Raw genomic sequence first — 14,259 nt, forward strand, 5'->3', positions numbered from 1 at the left:
AATCCTTCCATAGATAAGATCTATCGAAGCCCCATCCCAACAAAAGGACCACCAGTCATCCCTCCACATGTAAGATGTACAGGAGCCCTCATCCCAACAAGAGCCCCAGCCAACCCTTCCACAGCCAAGATCTATCAGAGGCCCCCTTCAAGAAAAAAGATTTCCGGCTAAACATTCCACAACAAAAAGGACCCCATGTCAACCCCTCATATATTAGTTCTAACGGATTCCCCATCCCTCCCATCCCCCTTATAGTTAGATCTATTGGAGTCTCCATCACAACAAAATGACCCCAAGTCAACGCCCCCCCTCTACAAGCAAGATCTATCAGAGCTTCCATCCCATCAAAAAGACTCCAACAAAAAGACCTTCAGTCAACATTCTCCACAAGTAAGATCTATCAGAGACACTACTACCCAAAACCCAATAGTTAATCCCTTAAGCAGGGGTCTCTTAGACCCCCACTCGAAAATGCTAGCAACTCCATCCACAGGCATGATCTATCCAGGGCCTCAGTCCCTACATGAACTCTTAGTCAGTCCCCTCTGCAGCAACCTACTGAACGTTCCTAAAAAAAAAACCTTATTAATTCACTCCAAAGACAAGATCTAGCAGCGTCATCCTAGCAAAAGGTCCCCAAGGCGGCAACCTCCACAGGCGAGGTTTATTGGACCCCCCAGCAACCAAAAGGAACCCATTAATCAATCTCCTCAAATAGGACCTCTTGGACACTCAAAGGAAAAAAACAATAAACTCCCTCCACACGTAAGATCTATCCAAAACTACTCTCCAGAAGCACCTTTGGTCAGTCCCTTTAACACGGATCTATTGGATAACCATAGGTAAAAACAAGTCAGCTCCTTCCAGACGCATGACCTACCGAAGCCCCCACTCTCAACAAGAACCTCTTGTCAACTGCCTCTAGTTGGAAGATCTATTGGACACCGTTAGAAAAAAAGCTCTAAACTTCCTCCACAGGGTATAACTGTTGGATCTCCTGGGGAACTGCCTCTACAAAGATCTATCAGACCTCCATTGGAAACGACCCTAGTCAACTCTCTCCACAGATAAACTCCATAAGGGCATCTATCCCTTTCAGAGTACCCATATGGGAAAAGTTGCCATAGTCAATTACCTCAACAGGGAAAATCTATCAGATCTTTCAGAAAAAAAAAACTTAGGCAAACTTCATCCTCAGGGGAGATCTATCAGAGACCCCCCCTCTACAGGGAAGATCTATCAGAGCTCTCTAGGAAAAACATCCATGTCAACCCCTCCACAGGGAAGATCTGTCAGAACCCTCGCTCTCCTACAGAATCCCTCGTCAACCCCATCAATAGTGATTCGTCAGCTTCACTTCTAAGACGACCTCAATCAACTCCCTTTATAGTAAACTCCAGTGGAGCTCCCACTACCAAAAAGAAACCCTCAATCTGCTAGATATACTGAAACCTCAAACATCAAAAAAATAAACCCTGGCAAACTCCAGTGGCGCCACTTCTAAAAAGAACGCTTATTCAATTCCTTTAGCCGGCAAAAGAAAAAAGTCAACTCCCTCCACAGGGGAGATTTATAGGAGCCCCTACTCCCAAAAGAACTCTAAGGGAATCCCCTTCACAGAAAAGATTTATCAGACCCACCGCAAAAACCTTAGTCAACTTCCTCCACCGGTACGATCTATCAGAGTCCCATCTTCTCATGAGAAACCCTGGTAGGTCCTCTTACCAAGGATTTGTCGGACCCCTAAAAAAAAAAAAAAAAAAAAAAAAAAAAAAAGGATATGCCCCATCCCAAAAACGAACATGTCATTCCCTTCAACAAGAAAATGCTGTAGAATCACCCCCTCAAAAAAAAAAAAAAAAATTAAAAACTTAGCTTCCTCCACAAGGAAGATCTAACAGAGATTTCCTGGATAAAAGGTCTCCTAGTTGCCCCCTCCCAACAAAATTTCTTTCATATCCAAGTGCCAGTCAGCTGAGCTGGTACACTACATGCTCACAAGAATGCGAGACCATGACTCTGCCTTGAACAGTTACACAAACACACCTGACTGCTCGAATGCACCACGGCTTCGTTCTGTGAGAGCTTTTTTTCACCTTCCTTGCGGCCCTTGGCTATAACGGATTTCTTTTAGAACGGGACGAAGAATTTTAAGTTTTTCATTTTTAAGTTTTTCATTTTGATACAATATTTACAATGCATCAAACGCCAGAAAAAAGAAATGGAATCGCTCATCTAATCAAACAACAGGTTAGACACATGACGTTCATGTTATTTATTCACGCAAATGTTTTTGGGAAACCACCTCCATCTTATAAAAAAAATAAGAAAATTCGATATTCTGGTAGCAACAAATTTCAAGCCCCTCATCACTCAACTCAACGTATGCATGTCCACACAACCGAAACGATGAACCTTCTCTAAGAATACGAGATTTGATTCCAAATTCATCAGTCGAAAACGGGATGATATTAGAGTAAGAAATGGAAAGACAGTTTAGATACATTTATGTTTTCATATTCCGCTTTGCAGTAATGAAATTTTCATTTAATGCCTCTGCCAACGAGGTTGTGATTTTGATTCGGATTGTTTGTTTCTGTTTGTATGGTCTGTGTGTTTGAAAGAGTGTGCAAAAAGTAATGTGTGGGTTTATACGAATATTTCTCCAAAGGTGGGCTTCGTGGCTAGCTACAACACATTATATTTTGGGAGAAGAAATAATGTAATTTTTCGGAGCATGAGACTTTTAGGTGGGGGAAGGGAGGTAGATTTTCAAGCTACGGCAGAGGTTGACTAGCGTTTTTCAAAAATTTTCGTTTTTTCTTCTGCATACATACATATATATATATATATATATATATATATATATATATATATATATATATATATATATATATATATATATATATATATATATATACACACACATATATATATAATATATATATATAATATATATATATATATATATATATATATATATATATATATATATATATATATATATATATATATATATATATATATATATATATATAATAATAAAGGCTGCGCCTTTAGTTGATTATTCAGCTCTGATGATTAACAGTATCAATGACCACAGCGACTGCAACGTCTGTTTACAGAAATTAATCAGTTCAATGATCAATCAGCTGCCATACATATACGTAAACGTCCCAAAATGATATATACTACATTTAGGCAAATCCCAACCGTTATTTTGCGACACTTTTTTGTAAGGTGGGTGGGGGGGAGGTGGCAGCGATTACTTTGCCACAAAATGAGCAAGATGGTCTGGTTCACTCTTCATAATCTAATATTGCCTTGTAGCGTTTGGCATATTTGTCTATCACCTTGGAACCTTCAAAAAGAGCAAGTAGGTCACCTGCACTCTTGTTTCTTCTACTGCTCCCCAGTTTCTCATCTGCTTTCCCTTTGGTATTTAAGAAAATATTATTTGCGTCATTGTGGTACCTTCGTTCCACACCGTATAATACTATATAACATACATATGATTTATAAAATTTCATAAACTGGCCCTCCAGGAGTTTCTGCCACTGACTGCGAGCTTACTGAACATAATTTCATCAAGCGAATTTACGCAAAGTTTCACCAATGACCAAAAAACTTCTCCAAGGCATCTGGGAGAGACCATGAGACAGCAACTACCGAGGGAAGGTCAGACGCACTTATGCTTGCCAAAGCAAGCAACATCGTTTCTATAAAATCACGTGGAGTGGCAGAAGAAGAAAAAACAAAATAAAAACGCGGGGAGAAAACCGTTCTATCATCATGCTTCAAAAGCGTCGATAAGAAGGGAGAAAGTGTGCAGTATCGGCATGAGGACCCACATGTGCATGCAAATCAGCCTTCATAGAAATCGCCGATGACTTCGCACAATGTGGCCGCCTCTCGCCAGTCGCTTTTTATGTTGGACTGCGCTTTTTTCTTCTTCTTTTCCGTTTCACGAAGCAGGTGGAGTTTGATTTTTGAGTTTGCTGATTGTTTTCTTGACTTTTCGTTTCATGTGCGTGTGTGTGATTTCTTCTTTTTTTTTTTTTTAACGATCAGAGGAATTCCTTAATCTCCTTAAACACAGACACGGACGCAAGTGAGTGTGTGTGTGTGTGTGTGTGTGTGTGTGTGTGTGTGTGTGTGTGAGACAGAGAGGGTGTGTGTGTGTGTATATATGCATATATATTATATTTATTATGTATTGTAATAAATATATTAATTTATTATATATTATAATAAATAGATAGACAGATAAATAGACAGATTTAGATATATGTATAGGTGTTGTTTGGATGTCTGGCCGGTCATAGCTGACCAAATTTCTGTATATAAATGCATACTTATACATGCACCAGGTAGATTCATAGATATACATACAAATGACCATGCTTATATCTTATATTATGTACAGCTATGACGAATTATGATAAATTTGCTATAAACATCGGAGGTCAGTGTGGGGAAATATGCATATCATATACCTTAATAGGTACAGTGCCTCTTGTTTTAGAGCTACACGCCCATTACTTTGCGAGGATGGAAGCCACAGATTATGGAAAAATCACCATTTGGCTAAGCTATGACATCTGTATAAGAGAAAATAATTTTAAGTTTAACCTGCAAATTCCGGGAATTTAATGTGTGCCGTCTTTAACACTTCATTTTATAACTGGGCGGTAACATACTATTCCAGCAAAGTTATGGGACATTTTAGAAAAATGATAATAAAGAATAAATTTCATTTAACATGCTTTTGATAGGATCTGAAAATGATCCTCCTTCAGTTACGGTCGAATTTAGCTCGAATGCGAGGACAAAAGAGTTTCACAGACAGACAGACAGAGATTCTAAATTCACAGTACAGAAGGAGAAAGAGCCAAGTTCATGATGGTGTTCATCAAATTCTGTAGCTGGCGAAAAGAAAGTGGCATGTGCATTCATAAAAAAAAAAAGCTGGTTATAAGCACAGGTAACTGTCTATACGAAATTTTCTGTGAATGCAGCAAAATGATAAGTGAGAGATTAAGTTCATAAAATCTTCACTTTTAAACTTTTTTTTATCAAGGTCATACATTTAGACTTATCAGGATAATTTACAAATGAATAAGTGAAAGGAAAAAATTAATTTTTCTGATTATTGAGTAACTTTTCCTAAGTCTTGATATTTTTCATTGTCCGCTTAGGCAAGAGATCTATAACACTTGCTTTATAGCCTATGTATGGGTAACTTTCTGTCTGATATTGATGATCCAATCATATTACTTGAAAACTTATCAATGGACGATTTTGGGTAACGCCTTACACAAGTAGCGAATAATTTTAGTATCTCTTAGATGTTAACAAGCTACAGCCATTCTAAAATAGTAATATTTCAGTTGTAATCGACCAACAGAACTAACGATGTAGTGAGGCGATCAAATATTTAGACTCGTAAGAGAAGATTCATGCAATGCATATCCTAGGGCAACCATATGCCCACAAAATCTGATATAATCTTATCATCTCTACAGGCGACTGTACTCGCTGACAAGCTGGATGTTGTTAACCATGATATTAGCAATATAGTTTCGCTCAAGGAGGGCCGACAGTTAGAGAAAACTCTTCTATGGTCAATATATTAAAACCGAAATCTTTCAGAAAGAATCCACTAATTAAGAAACTGAAAACTAAGTTCTCTAATGTTGACTCTAGATGACATTGGAGATTAATCCAATTTACTGATAAAAAGTCGGTTCTCCTAGTTTACCAGTAATGAAGCCATTCATTAAAATGAGGAACCAACTGTTAACACGTTTTAATTCTCTTTGCCTCTAGATGACTTCAAAGCTTAATCTAGCTACTGGCGACTTAGCCACTAAAAAGCCTAAAATTCCCTTTACTTCCAAATGAGCTTAAATGTAAAAATAGTAACGTAGCTTCCAGTTCTGGCGAGAGACCCGAGATTCCTGGAAAGTGTCATAACAAAGAGTCCCATGAACGGTGAGTCTTATTAGATTTCGGGGAAATAAGGCTCAGCACACAAAGGACGACTTGCTCACAGGTATGAGCAAATGCTCTCAGACGTACTAGTCGCTGTACTCTTACAAATGAATCAGACTTAAAAGGGTCGAGTGGGAATATCAATTCTCTCTTCATTTCCCCTACTCTACCCGTTCTGTTCCGCAGATAATGGTGGCTTTTATTGTTCACAAGGGTTTGGTATTATAAAATTAGGAAATTAGTATATTTGACAACAATGTTGTGTACGTGTAACGTAGAAAAACAGCTGAAGAATATTTTTGAATGATTATTTGACTGATGATTTCAACATTACGCCATCACAGACGACATCATCATCAATATTGTAGTTATTATTGCTGCTGATGTTTCGTAGTTGTTGGTACAGAACAGGGGGAAGGGGATCAAACTTCCAAACTATGAGTTCCCTAGAATTCTCAAATGTGATTTAAGAAAAAGCAGAACTAAGACGAGAATAAAACTATATACATACTATTAGTGACAAAAAACAATTCATAAGCTTCTGATTACAAATATTAACTAATTTTCAAAAAACAAATAAGTAAATAATGAAAGAAAAATAAACTGCGCTTGAGTTCACCTCCAGCAAAGTACCCAATCCATGGCGAGTGTAAACCCAAGGTATAGTGGCTTTTGCCAATCTCAAGGTTCTACGGTTACTGGACTGAACTTCACAGATAAATGAATATATGCCACCATCAATCAAACAGGACATCGCTCACTACGAAAGGGAAGTTATGATTCATTTTTTCATATTAAATATTTGTGACTTTTCTTTTATTATTTCTCATTGGCAATTGCGTGACGGCTTATTACTTTCGGGGAGAAATTCTGTCAGTGTTAAATAATACAGTTGCTGTTGTTATCGTTAGAGAAAAAATAAGACGCTTTTTGTGTAATTACTGATATATTGCTAGAGATTCATTGAAAATCCTTAAAGCTGCCCAGGACTTCTCTCCTCGTCGTCAAGATTTCTACAGGGACATCCTATTTCCATCCAGGTAATTTGCATTGACGATGAGTACAGTAGTCCTATTATTAAAGTTAAGGATTTTCAGTGTATCTTTAACAGTATATCAAGAATTACACTAAAAAAATGTCATATCTTATTCCCATCTTTAAAGTGTGTGACTAATCACCATTTTCTTCATTATCGTTCGAAATGTTCATGCAAACTTTTCATTATACCAGGCAACAGACGAAGATTATTTTGCTGCACTTTTAACAGTCTAAGGAAAGCCGGCAAACTCACACGCCCCCAGAACATGCATAAATTAAAGATATAAAACTAAAGATGGCTAAATAAACACACGACACCCACTCAAACTCAAGTTATGAAACCATTATAGTAGTTAATTTTTTTTCGAAATAGTTAAACTAATGAAACGTTCAAGCTTATGAGAAATGTAAATGGGAAAAAATTTTCACACTATGTTATTTGAAATTATATTAAATTTAAATGGTGAAACACACACATACTATATATACATATATATATATATATATATATATATATATATATATATATATATATATATATATATATATATATATATATATACATACACACACACATATATACATATATATACAGTGTATACATACATATATATATGTATATACATATATATATATATATATATATATATATATATATATATATAGGGTAAGTCAAAAGTTCCAGGAAAAATTCAATATACTCTTTATTTAAGGAAATTCAAACATCATTTTTCTACATATCTTCCATCTAACTCCATACACTTTTCAAGGCGCTGTTTCCACCTCTGCAACCCTTCTTTGTAGAAATTTGGGGCCTTTCTATTAAACCATGTTGAAACTGCATGTTTAGCACCATCCAAAGATTCAAACCGGACTCCTCTTAAGTGTTCCTTGAGTTTTGGGAACAGGAAAAAATCTGAAGGAGCAAGATCAGGACTATAAGGAGGATGTGGAAGAGTTTCCCACCTAAATTTCCGTAGGACTTCTCTTGCAACCCTTGATGAATGTGCTGGAGCGTTATCATGATGGAACAAAATTCTGCGGTGCAACTTTCCTCGACGTTTTTAGCCAATGCAGTCTTCAGTTTTTGCAAAACACCTTTGTAGTAGTTCCCGGTGATTGTTTTTGTCCTTCAAGGAAATCAATCAAAATCACTCCTTTGGAGTCCCAAAACACTGTTGCCATAACCTTCTGGGCAGATCTCGCCACTTTGAACTTCACTGGTGCAGCTGAACCTCTTGGTAACCATTGCTTTGATTGAATTTTACTTTCTGGGTCATATTGATGGATCAAGTTTCATCTCCAGTAACAATCCGGTCAAAAACTCTGATTCATTTGATTCAATCTTCGTTAAAACTGCAAGAGAAAGTTCACCTCTTTGATGCAGTTGGTCTTCGCGCAACGCATTTGGGACCCAACGTGCTGAAAGTTTACTCAAACCAAGATTTTCATTTAAAATTGAAAATGCGGAACCATGGGAGATCCCAGTTTCATTAGCTATCATATCGATAGTAATCCGACGATCTTCATCCACTAGATTCTGCACCAAAGCCACAATTCTTTCATTTTTTGCAGTCGATGGTCTTCCCTCTCTTGGGTTGTCTTTGAGGTCCTCCCGACCATCCTTAAAGCGCTTTATCCAATCATAAACAACTGATTTAGATGGAGAAGAATCTCCATAAACTTGTTGCAAAGCTTCAATAATTTTCCTGGTTTCCAATCAAGCTTGGTCAGGAACTTGATGTTAGCTCTCATCTCAAAATTTTTATTTTCCATGGGTTCAAGAAGTTACTTTTCTGAAGCAGATGTTAACACCACGGAGCAAGAGGATGACTGAGGTATCAAGTCTATATGGATCACTACATCACAGATAATTGTTTACCAAGTATTTGGGTTGTTTCATTCCTGTGTAAATACATCATTCAACATTTTTCCTGGAACTTTTTGACTTACCCTCGTATATATATATATATATATATATGCGGTATATATATCTTACATATATATAGATAGATACATACATACCGCTGTTAAGAAAATAGACATTTAACTGACGTCAACACTACGAAAATTTCAAAGCCCAACAGCGCCACCAGAATCTCAGTTGCTTCTCTCCCTTCAACCATAGGCAACGATATTCGTCTACACTTTTTCATTAGGAACACGGTAAAAAAAGGTCGTATATGGATCAACATATCACCAAGTTCTAAGGACACAAACATAATTTAGAAACAACAAATATCGACGCAAAATTTTTCTATAACATTTAGATGGTGGTACCACCTGTAAACAAAAATGTGCTACCCAAGCTGGTATGATTCTCAGCTTTAAATCAACTTTCAGAAGAGAGAGAGAGAGAGAGAGAGAGAGAGAGAGAGAGAGAGAGAGAGAGAGAGAGAGAGAGAGAGAGAGAGAATTTCCACATAACTAAATCTTAGTGGTTTTCCTCTACCTGCATCCGATGGCATTCAATAAATAACCTTTAGGATGCATCATTCATATAAAAATAGGTAATTATATAAAACGAAAAAGCGGATTAATTAAACTTGCTACGCTTATCGCAGTGCTCTCAGCGCAAAATATTTAATAAACAAAATCAACTCACGATGGATGAAAAATTAGGAAATGGAATAAACAGAAACAAAAGGATGAGAGTAAAAGGAAGGAGAAAGATTTTTAAACAATCTGCTGCTTAACGAGACGGAAGAAATGCAAGTAAGCTACCAGCTATTTAGAAAGGGGAGATGAAGAAATCGGCTACTTACATGAGAGAAAATAGGCATTAAATATCAGTTACTTATGAGACATATAGTCCTATGAACAAAGATTTTATATAAGGAAAAAGAAAATCAAAAGTCTTGTGAAAATATGGTACTTACGAGAGAGAAAAAATAAAATGTGTTACAAAGGAGCGAGATAAGTCGTAGATTTTTAGATGCCTAACTAGAAAAAAAAAAGCTGTAAATGAAGTCTGCTACTCATGTGAGAACAAAATATGGCTGTAAAAAATCTGCTAATAAAGGAGGGCACAGAAAGCCTTGTGAAAAATCTGCCATTTCAAAAAAGAAAAAAAAAGGAGAAAAGAAAGCCTGGAAAATAAAATATTTTACTACTCAGGGATGATGAGAGAAAGGCCTATCAAAAAATCTGCTACTACGTTGGCACTGTATAAAAATGCCGCCTAAGACCAGAAAAACCCAGAAATGAGGCCTAAAAATAAGAGAATTACAGCCCAGACTTCCCTGGGGCTGACTACCGCCTTCTGCCCCCTCCCCGCCTTTCGCTAAGCCTTGCTAATATAGGGACAAATAGCGCGGGATTCACATGTGATCCCCTGCGACCGTTTTTTATGCGTTGCTGGGGTGGCCAACTGCAAAAGGGAAGGGGAAAGGGTGAGGGGAGAGGGGAGGAGGAGGAGGCGGACGGTTGCAAGGATAAGGTGGGGAGAGGGAGGAGGGGAGGGGAGGAGGATGGTTTCAAAGAGGGGAGACTTCCATGTTTTAGTATTCGAATGGTAACCTTCGACTCCATTAAATCATTTCGTTTTCGATGACGTTAAATGTTGAAGAGTAGACTTGCCCCTGATTCTCTCTCTCTCTCTCTCTCTCTCTCTCTCTCTCTCTCTCTCTCTCTCTCTCTCTCTCTCTACTCCAGACTCGCGTTTTAGCATTTTCGGCGCTCTGGCGAGTCCGGTGAGCGAGAAGGCTATTTTGAAATTATCAGAACTTGGAGTTATACTAATTAAAAATCGAAAAGGAACTGTATCTTATGTAACACCGAAAAGAATGTGTACATGAAAGACTGAGTACTTACAAGGAAACAAAATATACAATACTTCTATCTTCACATAACATTTCAATTTACGTTTGCGAGAGAGAGAGAGAGAGAGAGAGAGAGAGAGAGAGAGAGAGAGAGAGAGAGAGAGTAATGCGTATACATATGCATGGAGAATTAAAAGTGTTCGTATACCTAAACAGACTTCGGGAATTATTTCAATTAATAATATTTGAGTTAGCTAACACAAAACAATATACCCTACAACGCTCACAGATAACCCGGCTTTTATTTTTCTTACCATTTACATCCAGTAACAAAAAAGAAAGATAGAGACAGAGAAACATTTATGTATTTCCCTCAACAATACCCGCACCGAGAGAGAGAGAGAGAGAGAGAGAGAGAGAGAGAGAGAGAGAGAGAGAGAGAGAGAGAGAGAGAGAACGCTTCCCCCGAAGAGGGCCAAAGCGGCATCTTAGAAAGTCCCTGATCCTAAAATTGGCACTTCACGGACGAGGGATATTGGCGGCAGCGACAGAATTATTTACGTACTTATATTATATTCATTTGTATGGTGGCGGACCGACTGGTGCTCTGGAAGAGACGGAAGGGGCTGATGGGAAAGAGAGAGGGGAGAGGGACCTGGAGGGAGTAATGGCAAGAAGAATGGGATAGGGAATATGGGGATAATGAAGGAATATTTTCAGAGCGTCTGGACTGGGAGGCTAAGAGCACATGCTGACATGCTGAGAGAGAGAGAGAGAGAGAGAGAGAGAGAGAGAGAGAGAGAGAGAGATATTAATTAAGAACAAGCGAATAAAGAGAACCAAGAGTGGAAACAAAGAACAAGCGAAAAAGAATGGAGAATCTAGAGTGGAAACTAAGAATAAGCAAAATAAGAGTAGTTAGATGAAGGGGAACAGAGAGAGAGAGAGAGAGAGAGAGAGAGAGAGAGAGAGAGAGAGAGAGAGAGAGAGAGAGAGAGGTTCATGGGATGGTAATAAATCTAGACCCTTATAACGCGTCTACCTCCTAACAAAGACCACAACAAACCTCGTGGGTCTTGTGACGGACAGACAAGACGAGCCATTCCAGGCTTTGCGACGTGAGAGATTACCAGCCAAATCTCTCTGCTTCGGTGGATGCGGGTTACGTCCTTCATCCTTCGCCCCTTGGGCCTAGTTGGTACTGGTTTCGGGAATACACTGAGGATCTCTTCTTCCTCCGAGGAAGATTCCAAGGGAAAGCGAAGGTGGTCTCAGGCGCTTACATTTTTCGAAGCGTTCCCAGGTCTCTCGCTTTCCAGCATCCATGCGAGAGTTCCTCTTTCCCTCCCGCCTTCATTCCAGGAGCAACACCAACCCCCCACCCCACCCTTGCCACCTTATCGAGCAAGAACACTTTGGGAGCTGGCTGTAGGTGAGGTGGAAATGAGGAACTTTTGGGCGACGGTGGTACAACTGGCGGGGGTTACGCGAGCTCAGAGTGCGCCACAGAGATAAGCTCTTAGGTAAACAAATCTGCCTGCACACCCTATGGGGGTAGCGGGGCTCTCCACCCGTTCCAGAGTCCAAGGGTAGGACATGGACCGACAACCATTCCCCCTCTATCCATCCCATAACACAGCCAACCAGGCTGCTCTAACCGTTCCGCGCTTTTCTCATCTCTCTCTCTCTCTCTCTCACACACACACACACACACACACACACACCAACACAAACACACAAACTATAGGATTAAACATCAAGGAAGATGCTTTTGGGTTTAGCTATAATCTTGTATGTTTTAGATATAATTGCTCTAACAATGCTCGTTTATGTATCAGATTACCTGTGTAGAGAAACAAAATCACCTAAATTGCCAGAAAATTCATTTTTCAACTGCAACTGTTTAAACTGTATTATTTTCGTAGTTTTACACGAAATAAATTTTTCCAGAAAACCTTCTATTGTGAGAGAGAGAGAGAGAGAGAGAGAGAGAGACTTATTCAATTCATTAGCCAGACCAAGTGGTTTGAGAAAAGTAGGTGTTTACATGTTGACAGCTAATGTACATACTTCGTTAACATTAGCGTCATGCGTCATCAGATCTCTCTCTCTCTCTCTCTCTCTGTATAAGTGTTATATTGATATTAAAGAAGCCATTGTCATTCGCGTCCTTTCCGCATTTCAAGAAGACCGTCCATAGCTAAATGAAAGGGATTTATGTCTCAAGGTCTCAAGGCCAAAGTTTATGCAAAAGATTTGCCCTTCGAGTTCCATAAGTCCGAAATCTACCATTCCAGCGACGGGTACGCTTAAACACGGTTTCTCATACTATATTATCAAATGCAATTAAAAGGAATGTACACATGATCGTGATTATATTGTAGTACCTCATTTATCTTCAAGATAAGACGAGAAAGCTTCGTCTCGAACGCGATATAAAAGAAAAGGATTTTGTAAACACAATTGCCAAAGCAAATGCACTCTAAGATTACCTTGCGCTTGATCAACACTAAGAGTGTGTTTACACGGACCTTCAACAATGCGACTTGGTGTATAAAATGTTCTTAGGATTCAAGTAAATAGTTATGGGCCACAATATGGTCGTAGAGTCACCATACAAAATAAATAAAACTTTCATGAAGACCGCTGCGCTCCTCTCTCTCTCTCTCTCTCTCTCTCTCTCTCTCTCTCTCTCTCTCTCTCTCTCTCTCTCTCTCTCTCTCCTAGGCTGTTTTTAGCGTTAAACACTGACACCTGAAAATTTAGAATTATATATCGTATCCGCTTCATTATTGTCTTTTCAATTTCCCTTCGATGATCTCTAAATAAACTTGTGTGTATTAGCACGGTACAAAGAAGTACATAAAAGGTGAGCACGCGCTTGCATACACACACACAAACTATATATATATATATATATATATATATATATATATATATATATATATATATATATATATATATATATATATATATATATATATATATATATATAGAGAGAGAGAGAGAGAGAGAGAGAGAGAGAGAGAGAGAGAGAGAGAGAGATTTCCATGCAAATTCTCGAGCGTCATTCGAACATGTAGGGGAAAATGAATATGAACAGAAATCTGTATCAAATCTAAAATGATTTTGTCAGGGGAAATGCGGAATGGTCATTGCTCCCTCTTTTATAATTTCGTCGATTATTTACAGTTGAACTGAATATATATGATTATTAGCAGTAAATGTGATGAAGATGAAGATGATGGACAGTAAGTATAAATTTACAAAACTAATTAAGGCGAACATTTAGTTACCAATCAAATCTACATAATTTTTACGCACCAACGACTATTGTTGCGGCACCAACATACACAAAAAGCAACCGATCAATCATCTGGTTATGCTAACTGTTAAATCCACGGGGGCTTTGGGGGACAGAGACTCAATCGATTTAATCCTTGAATTTACGACCTTTGATTGATGG

Source organism: Macrobrachium rosenbergii, chromosome 7, assembly GCF_040412425.1.
Source record: "Macrobrachium rosenbergii isolate ZJJX-2024 chromosome 7, ASM4041242v1, whole genome shotgun sequence".
Lineage (NCBI taxonomy): Eukaryota > Metazoa > Arthropoda > Malacostraca > Decapoda > Palaemonidae > Macrobrachium > Macrobrachium rosenbergii.